A 19,696-nucleotide genomic window follows, 5' to 3' on the forward strand; every position below is an offset into this window, starting at 1 on the left:
ATTTCTAAGTACGGTGCAAAGGTAATGACTCAAAAGAACATTCTGTGGCCTAGCACATCTGAGTTTGCAGGTTTTATAAATGATCTCTTACAGGCTTCTCTGTCTTAACGCATACAGTGCAGGAAGAGCACCCAAAAGAAAGAAAGATAGCCTTAGTTTAAGGAGTGGTTAGCCCAAAAAAGGAAAGGTCCTTTATCCCAGCAAGAGTATTTTCCGGAGTTCTGCAAAGATGTGTACTTGGATCTCTGCTATTTCCAACCGATATGAATGGATCTATACAGATGTACGAGGTGTAAATGGGTTAAAATATTCACACTGAAGTGTTTCAAGAGCAGAATTAGCTATGTGTGTGTTAGCAGGAGTTGATATCTGCAACAAATAGTTTTCAGAAAACATTTTCTGAGAGTGTTATATAAAGGGAAGCAGTAGACACCCTATTTAATTGGACAGCCTTTATTTGTCTCCTCTATTGTTTGTTTCCTTTCTGACTATGTATTTACCTTAGCAAACTCATGTATGAATTAACTAGAACAAAGTAGGGAAACAGCGACGCCTGTGGAAAAACAAATGATGATCATATTTGTATAAATGTGTGGGTACAGAGGTTTATGAAGAAATGCGTGTTGACCAGCTTGCAATAGCTCTGCTTTTCCTCTGGTTTATTAAGAAGTTTTAATTTAAACAATGAAAAATCAGTTTCTTTCATATGTATATGACTAGTTGCATCTAATTCTACTGTTTCTCTTTTTCTCAAGCAGAGGTGATTCGCCGTGTGGTTCATGTTTTGTAGGAGTACAGTATGTATTTGTAGCTCAAAGTCTTTTCTGCTACCTGAAAGTCATGTCTGTGTAACTGACAGGTCGTAACAAGTTCATTTTTTATTCTTACTGGATCCTGAGGATGTTTAATCAACAACGTAGTCTGAACAAGTCTAGAAAATTAGTGTTGTTAATTAATAACTATTACTGTTGCAGAGATTGAAATGTTTTAAGCCAACAAGAATAGAAGACCAAGTTTCACAGGCTCAATGTCTTCTTATTTGATTCTATTTTAAAAATATCAATAATATATTTTTATTAAAAATGGTAGAAATGATAAAACATTTTCAAGCTGCTGTGGTAAATAAATCCCATTGAGACAAGCGCCATAAATAATCTTCTGAATTTGCATTTTTTCAGTTTAAAAACTGTTCCCAGAATCTCTTTAAGTCTTAGAAATCTTTGCCTGAAGACATAAGCAGCATGCATGTCCACCCATGAATTCTTCCCCTACTTCAATTGTTTGTTCTTCACCATCCGTAACACGGGCTTTGTCAAGTCATGCCAGATGGGATTACTTCTGGTCTCTGGTTTGCCTAAACTTAATAAGGGAAAGGAAATCTGATTAGCATTAAAGATAGCTGAGTAAGCAGGATGAACTCATATATTTTCAAAGTGAGCAGGTTAGCTGCCCAGATACTTTAATTGCTGAACTTTGCACAACTGCATTTCCACCACTGTTCATGACATCTGTGGTTCTGGAAACATTTTTGACAACAAAGAACCATGTGAAGCCATTTTAGAAATGCAATATAGTTATGAATGAGTGAACCCAGGGAAACTGAATTTGATAATAAATGTGGAAATTAGAAAAGCCCTAAAATTGGCTAAAATGTATTTATTTTCCTAGCTATTATAGTCATACTGTGCTTGCTGCTACCAATGGCACCAGTAGTGCTCTACTACATGTGATATGTTTGAAAATGAAAATTGCCATAGATCTGTGAATTTCAAATGAATCCTGAGTGTCCGTACTGTGTAGCAATTTATAGCAACTGAATATCTGCCCTAAATACTTGAAATAAGTCTTTTGTTAGGAAGTAAATTGAGGATCTTTCTACATCAGGTATGTGTGTTTGTACTTTTCTGTTGTGCTCATGTATGCAGTAATTGCAAGAATATTCCTTCACAGATCCAAAAGGTGATCCAAGGCATAGATGCTAGGAGTAGTAACTTGCTTGCCACAGGGACATCCTGATGATTAAATACTATCGCCAGCTATGGGCAGTGGTAAAGTTGAAATCTGCCTCGGACAACAGATTGCTGAAAGCTTGCAAATGGCTCTGACCCTGCTGCTTGCTTTGCCTGTGGCAAAACCAGGAAGGCCCATGCTGAGAGCCAAGCTACTGCATGAGGACGAAGGTGAGTGCAGGCAGACCAACCCAACCAGAGTGCCCATTTCACCACTCTGACAGCAGCAAAAGCAGCTGACATTGTACCTTTAGCAGCTTTCCATGCTGATTCTGCCCTTTCCCATGGTAGCTCTGGCTCTTCCATCCTTAGAGCGGAAAAATTCAATTTTACTAATGCATCTGAGGATATATGTCTCTGTATAATACAACTCCACATTTTGTGATTAAAATACTGCTTGTTTTTCCTTCTCCCACACGGAGCCTTCCCTTGTGATGACCTCACAATATTTTCTGCATGGCTTGAATGCCCTGAAAAGCTGCACTTTAAGGATTACAAAAATTTGTCCAGATTTTTTCCAGCACTAGAATTGGTAGAAAATCCTGGAAATTATCTTCTTTAAAGGGTGGAACTGAGTATTAAAAATTCTTCTTGTGATGAGTATGAGAGCTCCTCGCAGTACAAAAGTTAACATAGGGCTTAGATCACAAAAAATTGTTTATTTTAACTCTTTTGACATATTTGTTCAGTTTACCCTCCCACGAAGACTGTTAGAGTGCATATGCGATTAACTTTTCATTTACCTGTTAAGGCTAGTGTGGAAGTCGTGTAATTACCTCCTATTTTGTTAATGACTGCATGATTCTAGCCTGTTATTAATAGAGACAGACTTGATATAAAATCCAAATTCTAGATCTGAAGCCAGAGATAAACTTCCTTAAAGTTCTATACCTGCTTCAAGGGAATTTTGGGATCAAGCTGCTTTCTAATTCTTTCTGAAAGACCTAGGCAGAGTAAATATACTCATCAACATCTTGATCTCTGGATGGTGTCTGGAGCAATTCACCATAAGTTTTTAAACTTATAAACTTTCTTCGTAGAGTACATAAGTGCCCTTTTGATAACTGGCATCAACAAAGGCCCATAAAACAGCTAGTTTAATAGCATTTAATCATGTAGTTTTGGAAAACATTTGCATGACAGAGTATATGAGAGTTACGCAATCTTTAGATGGTCCCTCAGAAATGTACTTAAAATAACTTTTCATCATTAGTGGAGGACTTACTTAAACATCTGCATGTAATCTGGTTTCTTCCAAGGTTCAGAGGCAATGCCAGAGGTCTTCTGATGTGTAACTGTGCCAGGTCTTCCTTCGATTCTTGTCAGACTTTAGTGGAAAGGATTTTGCCATTTCTCTTTAGAAGTTAATGACAAACTCCTCCTGATTTTAATGTGAACAGGATTTGACTCAGCACATGAGGCTGCTGCTGGAGGGGCTGTCCTGTCCAGCCAGGACTTAGAACTGAAAACCTAATGATTTGTGATCATTGAAGATTCCTTGATAAGAATGAGAGTATTAAAATGCCTTTGATGGATCCGATTTTTAACTCGTTCTCAGTTACACCAGTATTCAGTTAGCAAATGATACGAAAGCAAATGAGCTTTTAAGACCCATCTGGAGGGAAGACATGTAAATGTAAAAGAGAGGAGCATATTTAGCCTTAAAATTATCACTGACTTAACTACAGTCAATGTTGCATCTCATGTTCTTTATGGCTTTGCAGTTTAAGAAAGAGTGGTTGCTTGACTTCAGTTAGATACATCTGGAATATAATTTTCTTGGTTGCCTAGCCAGTCAGGCCTGAAACTGATTTAAAATGACCGAGTAAGGCAGAGAGTATAATTATTTTCCATGGAAATGGTAAATATTTGCTGTCTATTGTAACAGTTCTTTGAATTTACATTTCTGAAGTACTTATCATATAATATCTATGATTTGTTAGCTAAAAAAGTGGAGGAGAGTGAGAGGATATGGGAAGCTATAAATAACAGTGCAAGCTCTGAGTGGTCTACCTGCATAGCTAAAAAAAATTAGCTGAATAACTTCTTCCAACTGTTTTTGTTGTGTATTCTGTAGTTCAGTATAGCCTACCTATATCTGCTACAAGGTGCATGCAATTGATCAGGAAAAGTCAGCTGACCCTCCTTCACTGTGTTACTAGTGCTTATCTCTGCAAGTGACTTGCTGCAGCAGCTCCTCTGGGAGAAGACACACAAAAGTGCATCTTTCCCTGCAGGGACCTATGCCCGATGGCTCTCCTGAAGAAAGGCAGGTGACCAGGAGCAGCAAAAGAGACATTTGAAGAGTGTAGCTGCAGAGCCTGTGCTTGCAGTCAAAGGGACTTTGGCAGATTTTGCCTCTCCGTTTTGTTTTGAGGATTGAGGACAGCAGATGGGAGCTGTGAAGATCAGACACTCACCCAAAGGCCATGCACATGCCGCAGGACTGTATCCTTTTCCTCATCAAATGTCAGGAGTTTAGAGAAGAGTCTTGAGACTACTTCCAATCCTTTAATCAGTCATTTACTATAAAATTTCTGGGTGCCATTCATTTCAGCGTAGCAGAGAAAAGGCTAAGGGCTGACTTGCTTTCCAACTATAGATCATGATCAGAAATTGATAAATTAGGGGTTTTCAGTGTTACAGATGAGGACGTGACTAGTAGCCAGTAGCTCATGCTCAACAGATTCAGTGTGGAAGTTGAATGCACAGGGTCAGCTTTGCTTTATGATTTCTTTGCTGTTGTTCAAACAGTGAGGGTAAACAACAAACCAATGAATGTTGTGGATTCGCTCTCATATTTAATATTTTTTTAATAAATCCAAACCCTTTTAAAGAGATCTACATGTTTTAAAGTGATCATTTATTCAGAGAAATTCAATAGCCTTGTCCATAGGAAACCATCCTAGCCTTTCAATCCAGAAGATTTTGTATCTGCTTCACATACAGAAGCATATTAATATGTATCACACAACAGTATAATTTCCCACAGTGCCTGCCCTGAATCTGGTGGGAAGGGAGAAACACAGGAAAAGATACAAAAACAAATACCATATCAACTAAAAATAGGATCTGCATAATGATTTTCAACTGGTGGAGAAGGGGATTGATGAATTCCCACAGAACTGGGAAACAGCATGCATCACCCATTCTCAGGAGGTCAGTAACCATGGGATGTTTCATCCTGGCTCCTCCCTTCTGAAATCCACAAGCATTGGCGTAGAAACAAAATAGAAAATATTCATTGCTGCCTTGTAACATTTGAAGTCGTTTCCAGCTTTTCTGCACTCTTCTACACAGTTATCTTTTCCTTTTTGTATGACTAGGAGGTGCACATCTAAATCCGAAGTGACAACAAGAAGTAATCAAGATAATCGTCGTTTTGGTGGCTCCAAAACCCATGAAGTATCTATGCTTTGGTTGCAAAAATTCTCACCTGGTGACCTTAAAGGTAATCTCCCATGTTTGCACAGCCGGTTAACTTTCATTTTGTTGTCAAGTACTCTTTCTCCCTAGCTACCACAAAATAGTTCTTTTTGAAATCTTAAAGCCTGCATAAATATTGCTGTGGGGGTTTTACTGTGTGCTACCATAGTGCCTAGTCTCCAGTCACGCCAGGATGCTGTTGTGTAGCAACAGTACAAAAGCATAGTGAGAAAAAGTCCCTTCCCAACATATGAACCGCTTAGGTAGCAAAGTGTTTTCCTTTCATCTGACAAACACAGAGTTATAGCAGAAAAAGATGAAGTCAATTGGTAAACACAGGAATTAATTCTCGGTTTTGTAATTGTAAACCCAAGCCCTTAATCACGTGGCAATCCAGCCAATCTCTAGTTCAGCTCCGGGTTGCTCTTTGTTTAATAGAAAGCCTTTTCTTCGTTATTTTCTTTTTAATTTTTTTAAGAGCTGTTCCCTGCAGTTTTTGCTGCAAAGACCCTAAAAGATAACATTTCCTTGAAACTGACTGGCTTACTTTCATTTCCTTGTTGAGAGTCTGTGGGGAGAGGGTGATTAAAAAAGCTGGATAAGGATAAGCCTATGCACAAGGACACTGTTATAAAACGAACTTTACTTAGTCTGATTCTTTTTTTTAAAACTATACACATAGTGAAAACTTTCTGAAATCACCGCTGTTGATCTGCTCGCACGTTAATGTAAAGTTATCTTTTAAATAATAGGCAATACTTTAGTGCAGGAACAGTGCTAATGTTCTTATTAGCAATTATATGAAAACATCACTTAGCATAGTTATAAACTATTGCTTTGTAAGATTTAAAAGTAGATTGCAACCCTTAAGGACCATACTATATAGCTAATCTTTTTTGTATGACCAGAAAATTTGCTTCTTTTCAAATGTACGTAAATATGACACATCAGATCAGTTTTAAAAAAGTAAAGAAAAAAGATTAGCAGTAACTAAATTGAATGAATTACATATACACTGACAAAAAATGCTGCATTTTCTCCGTATGCAAGATTATGGATATTTTTCCTGAGTATAATAGTAAGTTTTCAAGAGCCCCTAAAGGCCAACGCCTGAATCTTCTCATCTTTTAGGGGAGAGGAATTATTCCTTAAAATAATAGGGTATCATGAACACTTTGAAAATGGTTCAGGAAGAGATTAGTAAACTATATTTTACCTGAGGAGAGTTGGAATTTCTGAGAACAGAACAAACTTCCAAGGAAATCTAAGAGTTTTGTGTGTGCTCAGTGTCATTGTAAACTACCTCAGAACGGATTTCAGTTGTCAACATTTTGGCTGCCGACCAGAGCTAGCTGAAACTTTTCCTACAGAAATTTTCAGCTGAGTGTTTTAACATTTACTTTTGTTTGGGTCAAGCAGTGAGGAACCTGGGTTATTCCAAAGCTCAGCTTTGGAATCCATCAAAGGGACAAACTGCTGCTAACATTTACGTTAGGCTTCAGCTAAACTCTTGATGTTATGTTAGTGAAACATTGATACCTCTGGCCTTTTCTTTGTTGAATACATTTCTTTGGTTGTTAAATATGTTGCCTGCTAAGAGATTTCAATAAATAACCAAGAACATACGATTTTCTGATATAAGTGGTATAGCAATCTTTAGGAACAAACTGGAATTGTTCAATAAGGCTACAGTACTTCAGTTTAATCCTTATGATTTTAATGTTAGATGATAACTCTTCTGTAAGTTTACTTCGGGATACCTGAGCTGAATTTCCTTTTCTTTTTCGTGATGTTTTCTTCTGTGGCAAAATTTGAAATTTTATTTAAACCTAGGAAATCTTGAGTTGTTAGAATGTCCAAGGAAAGGAACATTCCAAATTTGGATGAGTTTAACTCTTAACTTTTGATGAGCTTAACTGTTAACTTTAGCCAAAATATCGTCATTTTTCCATTGTCTGCATATACATATGATGAACAAAAGAAGGTTATAATGTAGGACTGTCACTCCAGGAAATGTTTAAAGGCTTAAGGAAGTATTCATTTTTCTACGATACGCCTTTCAATTTTAACTTTTTTCCATATTGTTAATAAATAATAAGTAACTTTCCACATAGCCTTTTCGAAACAAACAAAAAATAAACTCTTTAAATGAGTCATTCTGACATATTTTTAAATGTTTTTTTCCAATACAATGTTGTCCAAACTAATAAAACCTCATAAAAGTTAAGGTTTCTTAAATTAATATTTTCTGCTTTAAAAGAAAATATGATTCTAGTAATAAACTTTCTGAAGCAGCCTGTGATTTGAAGTTGGAAAATGTTATGCAAATGCCAAGTACAGTAAAAAGCATGGTAAAATTGAAGGGCACCAGAAATCAGTTTCATTAAAAACATGAAACTGTACATTGCTGTCAACATCCTCGTTTTTTCAGATAGGTTTTTTTTCCCTATTTATAAACTTCTCCCATAGAATCCAATACAGAAATGCAGAAGCAGGCCACAGAGAACTCTGAATTCTGTGTACTTACAGCCTCTCCTGCATAATAAGACAATGCTAGTTTCAGGATTAGTTATTTCATTAAAGATTCTGCTATCAAAAATAATTTGATAATTAAAATAACAAGTAATTGAATATGCAAAGTAGTAGATCATTATCAATTTCCCCAAACACTGTGCAATCAATATAATAGAGTTATTCTTTTACCATGCTATGATTAACCTTTGAATTTCCACCAACACCATAGTCTGCCAGCACGATGAAACATCAATCATTTACAAGCCTATGTGACAGTCTGTCGGTTCAGGAAGCTCAGTAAAAGATCACTTTCTTTAGGAGGCAAGATTACACTTGTCCAACAATTTTAATATTCCATAGAGGGTCATGTTTCAGCTTCATATCCTGAGGATTATATCTCATTTTTATCCCTAGGAACTGAAAGGATCTTTAATTTAGTATTTTGTGAGGAGAAATAACTCTGAAATAGCTTCTTTCTAGAACTGAAGGAAGAAAAGCAAGCTGGCATGTTAGTTGAGGGAAACATGTCCCAGACCCAATGCTGCAGCCGTCTGATGAGAGCTGTTTGGCTTGCATGGGGAGCATGACTTAACTATGATTTATAGTCCTCTGTTTCTTGGCAATTTTTGACAGTTCTAGCAAAGCGCTCTTGCTTACGTTCACTCTTTATTTGTTCATGTCATTTATTTTCCAGATGTGACTGAGAAAAAAAGAGAGATGCTAGAGTCTCCCTCCCTTTGTAGCACTCCTAACTCAGGCTTCCCAGGCGTTTTGTACCATTCAAAACTTTCCCATCTCTCTGTGTATTCTCTTCACTTCTCTTTTCCCAGTGAAAAAAGTTTTTCTGTCCCAGGGTTCACCTCCCCTCGGGGGTTTCTGCATGTACCTTCTTTCACAGCAGCACTTTCCATTCTCCTCACGCCTCCCTATCGTACGACTGCGGTCTGTCTTGGAGATAAAATCATTAAAGGTGCTAAGCTGTTAAACTCTGGGCTGGCCTTCCTACTCTACTGTCAACTGAAGATGTGCTTGAAATTACAGTTGTGTTAAACAGATACTCTGAGCATATCTCTAAATAATGAAAATGGTCAGAAATTGCATGCTTCAGTTATATGCCACAGACATTAAAAATGTTGCTGAACTGAGGGTAAGGTCTTATAATTCTACCCAAAACTTTGGTTTGTCAGACTACTCTAATTAATAATTTCCACTGTTGCCTTTTACTGGCTCAGCCACAACTGCTATTGGCCTCTGGAAGCTCCACAGTCTGCTCAGCCTGTACCCTAAGGGCAGATCTATATTGCATTTTTAATGTGGACCTGAGTACGCAGCTTAGTCAAAATGAGCTTCACGTCCACAGTATTTTGACACCAGCCTGTATTCAGGTGCAGGCTTTAGGTGAGTTTTCAGGGAAAAAGTTTGAGCCCATTCTTCTTTTACGCTTTTCTTCTTTATCCTCCCATGAGGATAGGATAGACATGATCTTGTCTGCTCATCACACACATTATTACATAATACTTTACAAAGATATTGAATGACAGATAAACAGAAAAGTTGTCTTGCTTCCATCCCAAAAGGGCTTGCTGTCATGTGCAGCAAGGTAAAACAGGATTCGTAGGCAAATCTGTTACAGGAAACTTCCTTCCAGCAGTGTGGATGCAGAGACCGTGAAATGGAAAGCCTCATTCTCAGGCCTGTTTTTCTGTGCATAGGAAAGGAATAACCAAAGTGGTATTCCTAGAAAAAAGGAATCTCTGATTATAACCTTTCAGACAACACTATTTCACGTTCTTTCTAAGAAAGCCGAAATGAAATACTATATTGAGCATATTTGATCTAAATGAAAATCTTTCTAACTGAACTAAAACATTTTGTTTGATTTGAGTGTTACGACGCTTCATAAGTTTGTACAAACGTTTTGTGCTCCTCCTCTCCTCTGTGGTCTCAGTTTCTTATCTCCTATATGTCTCTCATCATGATGCATCATAGCCATATTGCCATGGCAGGAAATGTTGCCTAACCCTTAGAACCTCTAGAACGACAGGTTCCACAAGGCACTTTGTGGGCAATGTCACATGGCCTTGGATAAACTTTTTTCCTTTCTGTTTAATGCAGGAAAATGAAATACATCAATATCAAAATGCTGAAATGTCTTGTTGTGGTTTGGGGAGAAAGAGACCTTTTAAGCTACTTCAAAACATTTCAAACTTTATTTCTCAAAATGTTTTGATATTTAGTCTGTTCACGGAACAAAACTGACATCAAAATATTTGAGCTTAGAAAACATCTGAATGAATAGTCGTGGGAGTCTATATCAGTCCTACAAGGAAGAAAAGATGCTTTAGATGACAAATCAAGAAAGAAATAGATTTCCAAAAGACAATGACTGCACCTTAGAATGTTGGATATTCCAGGTAGATCAGGCTTTTATGGGAATGATAGAGAACTGCTTGTCACGTATAGTGCAGCTGATTAAATGAGGTGACTCAATTTTTTTTTTCATTTGTCTAGGATCTGCTACTACTTAATTGTTTCCTCTATGTGGATGCACCTCCATAAATCCTCCCCTGACACCTCTGTAAGGAAATTATCTTATTAAGTTGAGATTCTTGACCAAATCTCTCTTTTTTGTTATTGGTGTTATGTTAGTGACCAAAGCAATGAATTGAAATTAGCTGAGTAGCATTTCTCACTAGATTTGGTCTTTGGGAAACTGCATTGATGAGCCAGTACTTTGAAAGCACTGGGTGCTTTAAGAAAATTACATTCTGTGAAAATAGGTGACTGGATAGAGGAGAGAGATACCATAAGTGTCCTCAGGAAAAGGTGTTGGGTGAGCTCATCCCCTTTTAGACACTGGGTAATCAACAGCAGAGGGATGATATACAAACAAGCTGGCCCTTATAGAATCTGCCAATGAGCTTTCACCATTCTAGACAAGCAAGGCAAAAGTGAGGAACAAGCTATAGAAACCAGATATCATTCATTTTATTGCTGGAACAAGCTATAGAAACCAAATATCATTCATTTTATTGCTTATAATGTTTTAAGAGAAGGTTTCTTTTCCCTTCTGCCTAATGCTCCTGTGGTAGTCATTCACTCAAAGAGACAAGTTCTGAATTTGGATTAAGGAGCTGAAAGAGAAAACTTTCTCCCTGAGGCGTCTGCGTCCTTGCAGTCCACTAAAGCTTCCAGCCACTTTCTGGCAGTCCTGGTTGGAAAGAGCCAATGGAAGAAAAGAAACTAAAAATACACATTATATATATCTAATTAATCTCTTTCTTCTATTTCATGTAGATATTTCAATATATGAACTAGGTATGCTCTGGTTTCTGTTTATGCCACAGTGCTATGCTTGCAGCAAGCTGACTGTAGAATGAAAAGAGCTGATGCTGCGAAGGACCTGATTTATGAGCTCTGCTTTGTCCTCTCTTTGTTTTGACATCCTGCTATCAAGTAGGTCTTCTGAAGAAAAAAAGATGAGCCTGTTAGATAGGATTTCTAGGCCTGACTGGCATTAAATAGAAACAACTAAAATACTTTGACTTCATAAAGTATGGAGTTAATACTCCATACTTAATTTAAAATCTTGCTTTGTTTCAGGACTGGAAGACATTTTACTATAATTAATACAATGACCACGGAAGAGTTCCATGAGGACCAAAATCCCATCTTTAGGAGCAATGCCATGCCATAAAATCTCTACTAATTAAATTTGTATATTCTGCAAAGACAGCTGAAATAACCGTTTACTAAGGAATGGGTGTCACTTAGTTAAATGCCACTTTGACTTTAGTGTAGATGTTCAGCAGAAATCTTTTGCATGAGATTTAGATCTCTTTCTAACCTAACTTCCTAGGGGAAAAAAAATAGCCTAAAAATATGAGAGATCAGCGTAGATGAAGGCCACTGAAGTTGGTCCCCACCTATAGAGTGATCTGAACCTAATTCCCATTCAAACTAAACAGTAAATCTATGAGGAAGTCCAAATCAGAATTTGGGTGCCATGGCTTGTGTTTGTAGATAATGTCTACACTTTTCCTTCCATAGCTGGCTCTGTCTTAGATTTCTCTCTACTACACTGCAGCAAGTGCCCATTGATTTTGCACACTCCAGCTTGATGGACCATTTAATTAATATTAATCTGTTTTGAATATACAATCTGCATACATAAGATGTATACACTGTAGTAACCAGGTTCTTGTAAAGTACCATCTTTATACAATTAACCACTGATAATCTAAACCTCATTTACAGATAAGCTCTTTTTATAAATATCCTGTAAAGTAATGATTTTTTTTTTTTTAATGTAAAGTCCTTTGCAAAGCTTCTGGCTGTATTTTCTTACTACAAAAGCTGACTTTTAGCACCAGTCTGGTAACTGGACTATACAGCTGGTTCTTGAAGATAGGCCTTTGAATCATTTGCCATCTGGTTACTTGAAAGTTTACGTAAAATGAATCTGGTGTCATTCCCCAGATGTCCAGACACTTTTGCCATTTATGTTAATTGACCTAGTTTGCTGGCCAGCTCCAAAGAAAGGACAAAGAAAGAATAGACTGTAGAGATCAAATTTCTGTCTCTCACAGAAAAGATTGAAAAGCTGAGAAGATGGAGCAGGAGAGCTGGTGCTCTCTCTCAAATTTTACTTTCGAAGAGGATTTCTTCTTGCAGCAGTCAAGGCAGCAAGGAATTTGTACAAAATTTGAACAATATTTTTTTATTTCATTCGAAGAAAAGATTTAATTCCCAGAGGACACAGTGCCTATTAGGGCAGTGGAAACATATCCTACTGGTCTCAAGATGAGAGACCAATACTAGCCAAGCTAAAAATTATTTTAATGGGACACAAAGGATTAACTGGTTATAATTTTTTAGACCGATAATCAAGGTCAGGAGAGAAGAACTAAAGATTTAATCCAATTAGTCCTTGTATGCCTTGAATAAAAAATTGTGAGAAAGGAAAAACATGAGTTGCCTACTTCCTTAATGCAGGTATCAAACTACAGGACCATAATATCTAACTTGAAATAATCTTTAGGAAAAGGTGAATAAAGTGATTCAGAATTCTGAAAGTTGAACTTATTGACTGTAAAGAATATTAATACTGGAAATATGAAAAGATTTGTGGCTCCTATGAAAGTTAATCACTCAAGTCACTCAGGTGAAAAACTATATCAAGCCTGTAATATCTAGCGCTCTGATTCTAAGATTAACCAGGGTCCAAGAATTTTGCTGACAGGAAAATTTCATATACTGCAACTTCAGTGTTTTTGAGCTGCTGTTTATACAGAATTGTAGAATGGTTGAGGTTGGAAGGGACCTCTGGAGATCATCTAGTCCAACCTCCCTGCTCCAGCAGGGTCACCTAGAGCATATTGCCCAGGATCACATCCAGGCGGGTTTTGAATATCTCCAGCGAAGGAGACTCCACTACCTCTCTGGGCAACCTGTTCCAGTGCTCTGTCACCCTCACAGTGAAGAAGTTTTTTCTCAGGTCCAGATGGAACTTGCTGTGGTTCAGTTTCTGCCCATTGCCTCTTGTCCTGTTGCTGGGCACCACGGAGAAGAGGCTGGCCTCATCCTCTTGACACTCCCCCTTCAGATACTTGTACACGTTGATGAGATCCCCTCTCAATCTTCTCTTCTCCAGGCTGAACAGGCCCAGCTCTCGCAGTCTTTCTGCATAGGAGAGATGCTCCAGCCCTCTAATCATCTTGGTAGCCCTCCGCTGGACTCTCTCCAGGAGTGCCATGTCTCTCTTGTACTGGGGAGCCCAGAACTGGACACAGTACTCCAGGTGAGGCCTCCCCAGGGCTGAGTAGAGGGGCAGGATCACCTCCCTCCACCTGCTGGCAACACTCTGCCTAATGCACCCCAGGAGACCGTTGGCCTTCTTGGCCACAAGGGCACACTGCTGGCTCATGTTTAACTTGTTATCCACCAGCACTCCCAGGTCCCTCTCTGCAGAGCTACTTTCCAGCAGGTCAACCCCCAGCCTGTACTGGTGCATGGGATTATTCCTGCCTAGGTGCAGGACCTTGCACTTGCCTTTGTTGAACTTCATGAGGTTCCTCTCCGCCCACCTCTCCAGCCTGTCAAGGGCCCTCTGAAGGGCAGCACAGTCTTCTGGTGTGTCAGCCTCTCCTCCCAGTTTCGTATCATCAGCAAACTTGCTGAGGGTGCACTCTGTCCCTTCCTCCAGGTCATTGATGAATATATTGAACAAGACTGGACCCAGGACTGACCCCTGGGGGACACCACTAGCCACAGGCCTCCACCTAGACTCTGCGCCATTCACCACAATCCTCTGAGCTCGGCCATCCACAGAATCACAGAATCACAGAATCGTTTAGGTTGGATGGGACCTCTGGAGATCATCTAGTCCAACCTCCCTGCTCCAGCAGGGTCACCTAGAGCATATTGCCCAGGATCACATCCAGGCGGGTTTTGAATATCTCCAGCGAAGGAGACTCCACTACCTCTCTGGGCAACCTGTTCCAGTGCTCTGTCACCCTCACAGTGAAGAAGTTTTTTCTCAGGTCCAGATGGAACTTGCTGTGGTTCAGTTTCTGCCCATTGCCTCTTGTCCTGTTGCTGGGCACCACGGAGAAGAGGCTGGCCTCATCCTCTTGACACTCCCCCTTCAGATACTTGTACACGTTGATGAGATCCCCTCTCAATCTTCTCTTCTCCAGGCTGAACAGGCCCAGCTCTTGCAGTCTTTCTGCATAGGAGAGGTGCTCCAGCCCTCTAATCATCTTGGTAGCCCTCCGCTGGACTCTCTCCAGGAGTGCCATGTCTCTCTTGTACTGGGGAGCCCAGAACTGGACACAGTACTCCAGGTGAGGCCTCCCCAGGGCTGAGTAGAGGGGCAGGATCACCTCCCTCCACCTGCTGGCAACACTCTGCCTAATGCACCCTAGGATCCCATTGGCCTTCTTGGCCACAAAAGCACACTGCTGGCTCATGTTTAACTTGTTGTCCACCAGCACTCCCAGGTCCTTCTCGGCCGAGCTACTTTCCAACAGGTCAGTCCCCAGCCTGTACTGGTGCATGGGATTATTCCTGCCTAGGTGCAGGACCTTGCACTTGCCTTTGTTGAACTTCATGAGGTTCCTCTCCGCCCACCTCTCCAGCCTGTCCAGGTCCCTCTGAATGGCAGCACAGTCTTCTGGGGTGTTAGCCTCTCTCCCCAGTTTCGTATCATCAGCAAACTTGCTGAGGGTGCACTCTGGGTGCACTCCAGCCAGTTCTCAAGCCACCTCGCTGTCCACTCGTCTAGCCCACACTTCCTGAGCTTACCTAGGAGGATGTGATGGGAGACAGTGTCAGAAGCCTTGCTGAAGTCGAGGTAGACAACATCCACTGCTGTCCCCTCATCTACCCAGCCAGTCGTTCTGTTATAGAAGGCTATCAGATTGGTCAAGGATGATTTCCCTTTGGCAAATCCATGCTGACTACTCCAGCAGTCAATTAGTAAGAGTCAGTTAGTAGAGTTAAGTAAGTACCAGAAATACATCATGGGCTTTGACTCAGAAGTCGATTCCCCTTTTTTAAAATGATTTACTATTAAATGCAGACCTATGTTACTATTAAATGCCGACCTGTGATCCATTTGGTAATGGCTTTCAAAATTCTGGATGCTCTTCAAGGCAAAAGGTCTAACGTCACAACTAGATCTAAAATCTCTTGATATTTCACTGTCATTTTTGTTTTATACAGGCAAAGGCTCCAATGATGGATGAAGTCAAAAAGACTGGAAAAAAAAGCAGAGGTCCAAGCGCTATGCTTCTTACATCAGTTCTGGAAATTGGCAGCAGCTATGTCAGCAGAAATACCATTTTGCTAATGTAAGCAAGGCTGTGGACAATCACCTTCTTCCAAGGTGGGCTGTACTGGGTTTTGAGATGTTATTGTCCCCAAGCTGTTCATTGTTTGCCTGACACCTTCCACAGCCTTGCAGGTGTAAAAGAAATCGTGCCACTCCTGATCCAGCTGGATATCCTGAAACTAGAGCCCTGTGTGGACTGAATCCACTGGTCATGCTCCGAGCAAATGGAGAAGGGAAGCATCTCCATATCAGCAGAACAGGGATGGTGACAACCTCCAGCAAAGAGGAGACAACAAACAGCTGATAGCATACTCAACTTGAAAAATTTTACTGTTTTTAAAATGTCAAAAACTTATTTTAGGATGGATTGCTGCCATGGTCATCCCTTTATAACAGGAAAGTTTTTTTTCTAGTGAAAACAGGTTTAAAATATCCTATAGACAGTAGCATGAAAGTATTTGTTCATAAAGCCTGCATGTAATGAATATGGAAGAGGATGTGCAGACATATTTAACTTTGGCTGTTTTTGCAATCCCCATGTACTCTGAAGATAGGTTTTATATGGAATACACACACACACACGAAAAATATTTAACATAATCCAACAGCATAAAAACATAAAAAGCATAAAACATCCTGATTTTCTGTGATGAAAAATTGCAAAAAAAATCAAAAATAATATATTTAAATTGACTAGTATAAAATAGAGGCATTTTTTAAAGGCTCTGAACATTTTCAGCAGCACAGACATTTTAATTCATGCTCTGTGCTTAACTAATGGCAGCTGCATTCTCCAAAATTGCACACTTGGTCCTATCCTCCCACACTCTCTCACAGCTAACCAACAAAAACTCTCAAGGGTTTAAAAATAATCTTACTGAGCTCAGGGCAAAGGAGGCTTTTACACTGATGGTATGCTACAGACCTTTTGTAAATCAGTTATCAATCCCAAGATAAAACTACAAATTTAGAGATAGATTTTTAAGTCTAATTTTGCATGTGGTAATTATTAATAAAATAATAAACTGATAGACAGCAGTCTAGTGTTCACTATGTACTGACTATTAGTTCTGCAAATGTCTCATTTATGTTGCATTTCAGGACTCAAAAGAAAGCATTAAAATTACCATCGGCATTTTTAACTAATGATAAATCTAGATGATTTTGATGGAGCCTTAATTTTCTAGGGAACTGATACTTCTCACCATCACTGATGCTAATTGACTGGGGCCAGTGAGAAGTTTCACTGACCTCAGTTAAATTTAGGCAGCTCCTTTGAAAATGGGGTGCCTAATTAAGCCATGATTTTGACAATGTTACGTCTATGCCAATATTTGGATCAAAACAAAGATGCTTTAAAAATATTACAACAGTTGGTGAAAACAATCATAACAAACGGAGATGAAGAAATCATCCCTTTTTCGAGGGGAAGCATTTATCTATAAATTATATTTATCAGCAGCAGGTACTACGTAAGAATGTGTATTGACACACACGCCTTACAGCAGTGGTGCTAAAAATCCCAAGAAACTAGGTAAAAAATGAAGCAATGCAACCAGGAAAAAAAAAGTGGCAATAGAATGCTGCTAAGGCTGCCTATATAGATACAAAATATAACCTGATGTATTTTGCTGACTGTGTTTAACATTTTTCAAGAGTTTACCCCCTTCTTGTGGATGCACAGCATAGACCTCAGCTACATAGCAGCCACTTGTTGCTGCGTGACCCATTGCACCAGATAGAGCTAGTCACTGTGCTGTAGGCAGACTCCACATCTGGGGCAGCTGTCTAACATTTCTTAATGCTCATAGTGTACTGTGACCGTGTGGTGCATGCATAGTCATTTTAATGCTTTCATCGCTCAGACCATCCATGAAAATGTTAGATCAGATTGACCAGTCTTGGCCATGGATCTGCCTTTAGCTTAAGGGTAGTTCAAGAGTAGATCCTGCCCCAGGGCCACATGATACAACCGGAAGCAGAGTTGTGGCAGTGCAGGAGCTATTGCATAATCCAAATACTAGACTGGTGTCACCCTTGGGCCCAGCTATATACCCACCCCCCGTTTACAGTGGGACCATTGTCATCTTCCTCTTTATTAACTACTCCCATCAACTCTTAGTATTTTGGCCGTATGAAAATTTCAACAGAAAGTGGTTAGGATCAGGATTAAGTTCTGTGCTGCCAAACACAGAAGATATGACCTCTTTGGTGTGTATCAGCCACTGAGAAAACCATCATTCCAATGCATCAGGGCAATAAAGTACAGCTGGCCCTAAAGTTTCATTATCAAAGGGCTTTCATATGTCAGACATTCACCCAGACAAGATTTTGAGGGCGACGGGTCTGGGTAAAACTCAAACATTTGGCGGCCTAGCTCACAGTCAAGGGTGTCCTGATTTACTCCCTGACTCCAGGGAAGTGCCGCAGCCTGCTACGTGTGGTGGGAAGATTTGGCACAGCCGGTAAGCAGAGCCAGTGACTTGTGAGATGCCTCTTGCATCTCATACATGTCCTCCTGCCTGCAAGCTACAGCTTTCGTTCTACTCCTTGAGCCCATGGGCCAGAAGTGCAACTGAGAGGGGAGAGACTGCCAGATGCATAAGGGCACAATGCAGGAACTAGTTGCAGAATTTCAGCTCCTTTTGAGACTTACTGAATCTGTGATTTTAACTGTTGTAAATGTGGGAGTCCGTTTCCCTTCCCTCTCCATGTTATTTCAGTGTTGTGCCAATGAAATGCTGCTGGCTGCTCAAATCAGAAGAGTTGCATTTAAAAACAAGAGTAGTCAGTGGTGAATTTAACATATGGTTTTAAGCTGTAAACAGTCACTAGAATTGAGTTCATGAAAAAGGACATGGGACTAAGTGAGGGAATAGTGAAAATATTTTTTAAAAAAGATAAACATTAATGACAGGGAGCTAGAAAAAGCAGGAGGAAGGAAAGAGCCTGGGAAAATTAGGGAGGAAGTAAGAGGATGGAAACAGAAGCATCATTGTGGACAGAGAAGGGTACATTGAAAGAGAACGTGCAAACACTGGCAACACGCTGGGAGAAAAGAGAAATACAGAAAAGAGGGAAACGAATAATATATTGCTTCGTTTGCACTTTAGTTCTTAAGTGGATTTTGGAGTTATTACTGCAATCTTAAAGTTTTCCAACTGAATTGGAATCAAGTCCTCACTTCACCCTTCACATCCTATTAGGTAGTTCTTGGATCATAACTTATTTATAGGCTCTCATAATCTCCTGTCCTGACTCTTGTAGCTTTCTTACAGCTTGACCTTCTAGAGCCGTATATGTCTTCCATAAGGCACAGACTAAATGCAGCCACCTCAGCATCCACCTGCAGCTGGCCTCCCTTTTCATCATTTCACTCTGAGTTTTGGTTTCCCTTCTAGAGCCTTCTGAACAAATTCTTCACTCATCTTAGCACATTTTGCATCATCCCACTGTGTTATAAGCACAAGTAGTTGTGGGCTAGGTGAGTGGACGGTGAGGTGGCTTGAGAACTGGCTGGATGGCCGAGCTCAGAGGGTTGTGGTGAATGGCGCAGAGTCTAGTTGGAGGCCTGTGGCTAGTGGTGTCCCCCAGGGGTCAGTCCTGGGTCCAGTCTTGTTCAATATATTCATCAATGACCTGGAGGAAGGGACAGAGTGCACCCTCAGCAAGTTTGCTGATGATACGAAACTGGGAGGAGAGGCTGACACACCAGAAGACTGTGCTGCCCTTCAGAGGGCCCTTGACAGGCTGGAGAGGTGGGCGGAGAGGAACCTCATGAAGTTCAACAAAGGCAAGTGCAAGGTCCTGCACCTAGGCAGGAATAATCCCATGCACCAGTACAGGCTGGGGGTTGACCTGCTGGAAAGTAGCTCTGCAGAGAGGGACCTGGGAGTGCTGGTGGATAACAAGT

The 19,696-nt window shown here is 40.0% G+C and overlaps 1 long non-coding RNA gene across 1 annotated transcript; it reads left to right on the forward strand.

The window, feature by feature from the left end:
• Positions 1 to 1,198: 1,198 nt before the first annotated feature.
• Positions 1,199 to 19,361, forward strand: LOC104148945 (uncharacterized). Its single transcript, XR_695234.2, has 3 exons — positions 1,199 to 2,180; positions 4,247 to 5,460; positions 15,675 to 19,361. It is a non-coding gene; the product is annotated as an uncharacterized lncRNA (long non-coding RNA).
• Positions 19,362 to 19,696: the final 335 nt, after the last annotated feature.

This window comes from Struthio camelus, chromosome 2, assembly GCF_040807025.1.
Source record: "Struthio camelus isolate bStrCam1 chromosome 2, bStrCam1.hap1, whole genome shotgun sequence".
In the NCBI taxonomy this organism is placed as follows: domain Eukaryota; kingdom Metazoa; phylum Chordata; class Aves; order Struthioniformes; family Struthionidae; genus Struthio; species Struthio camelus.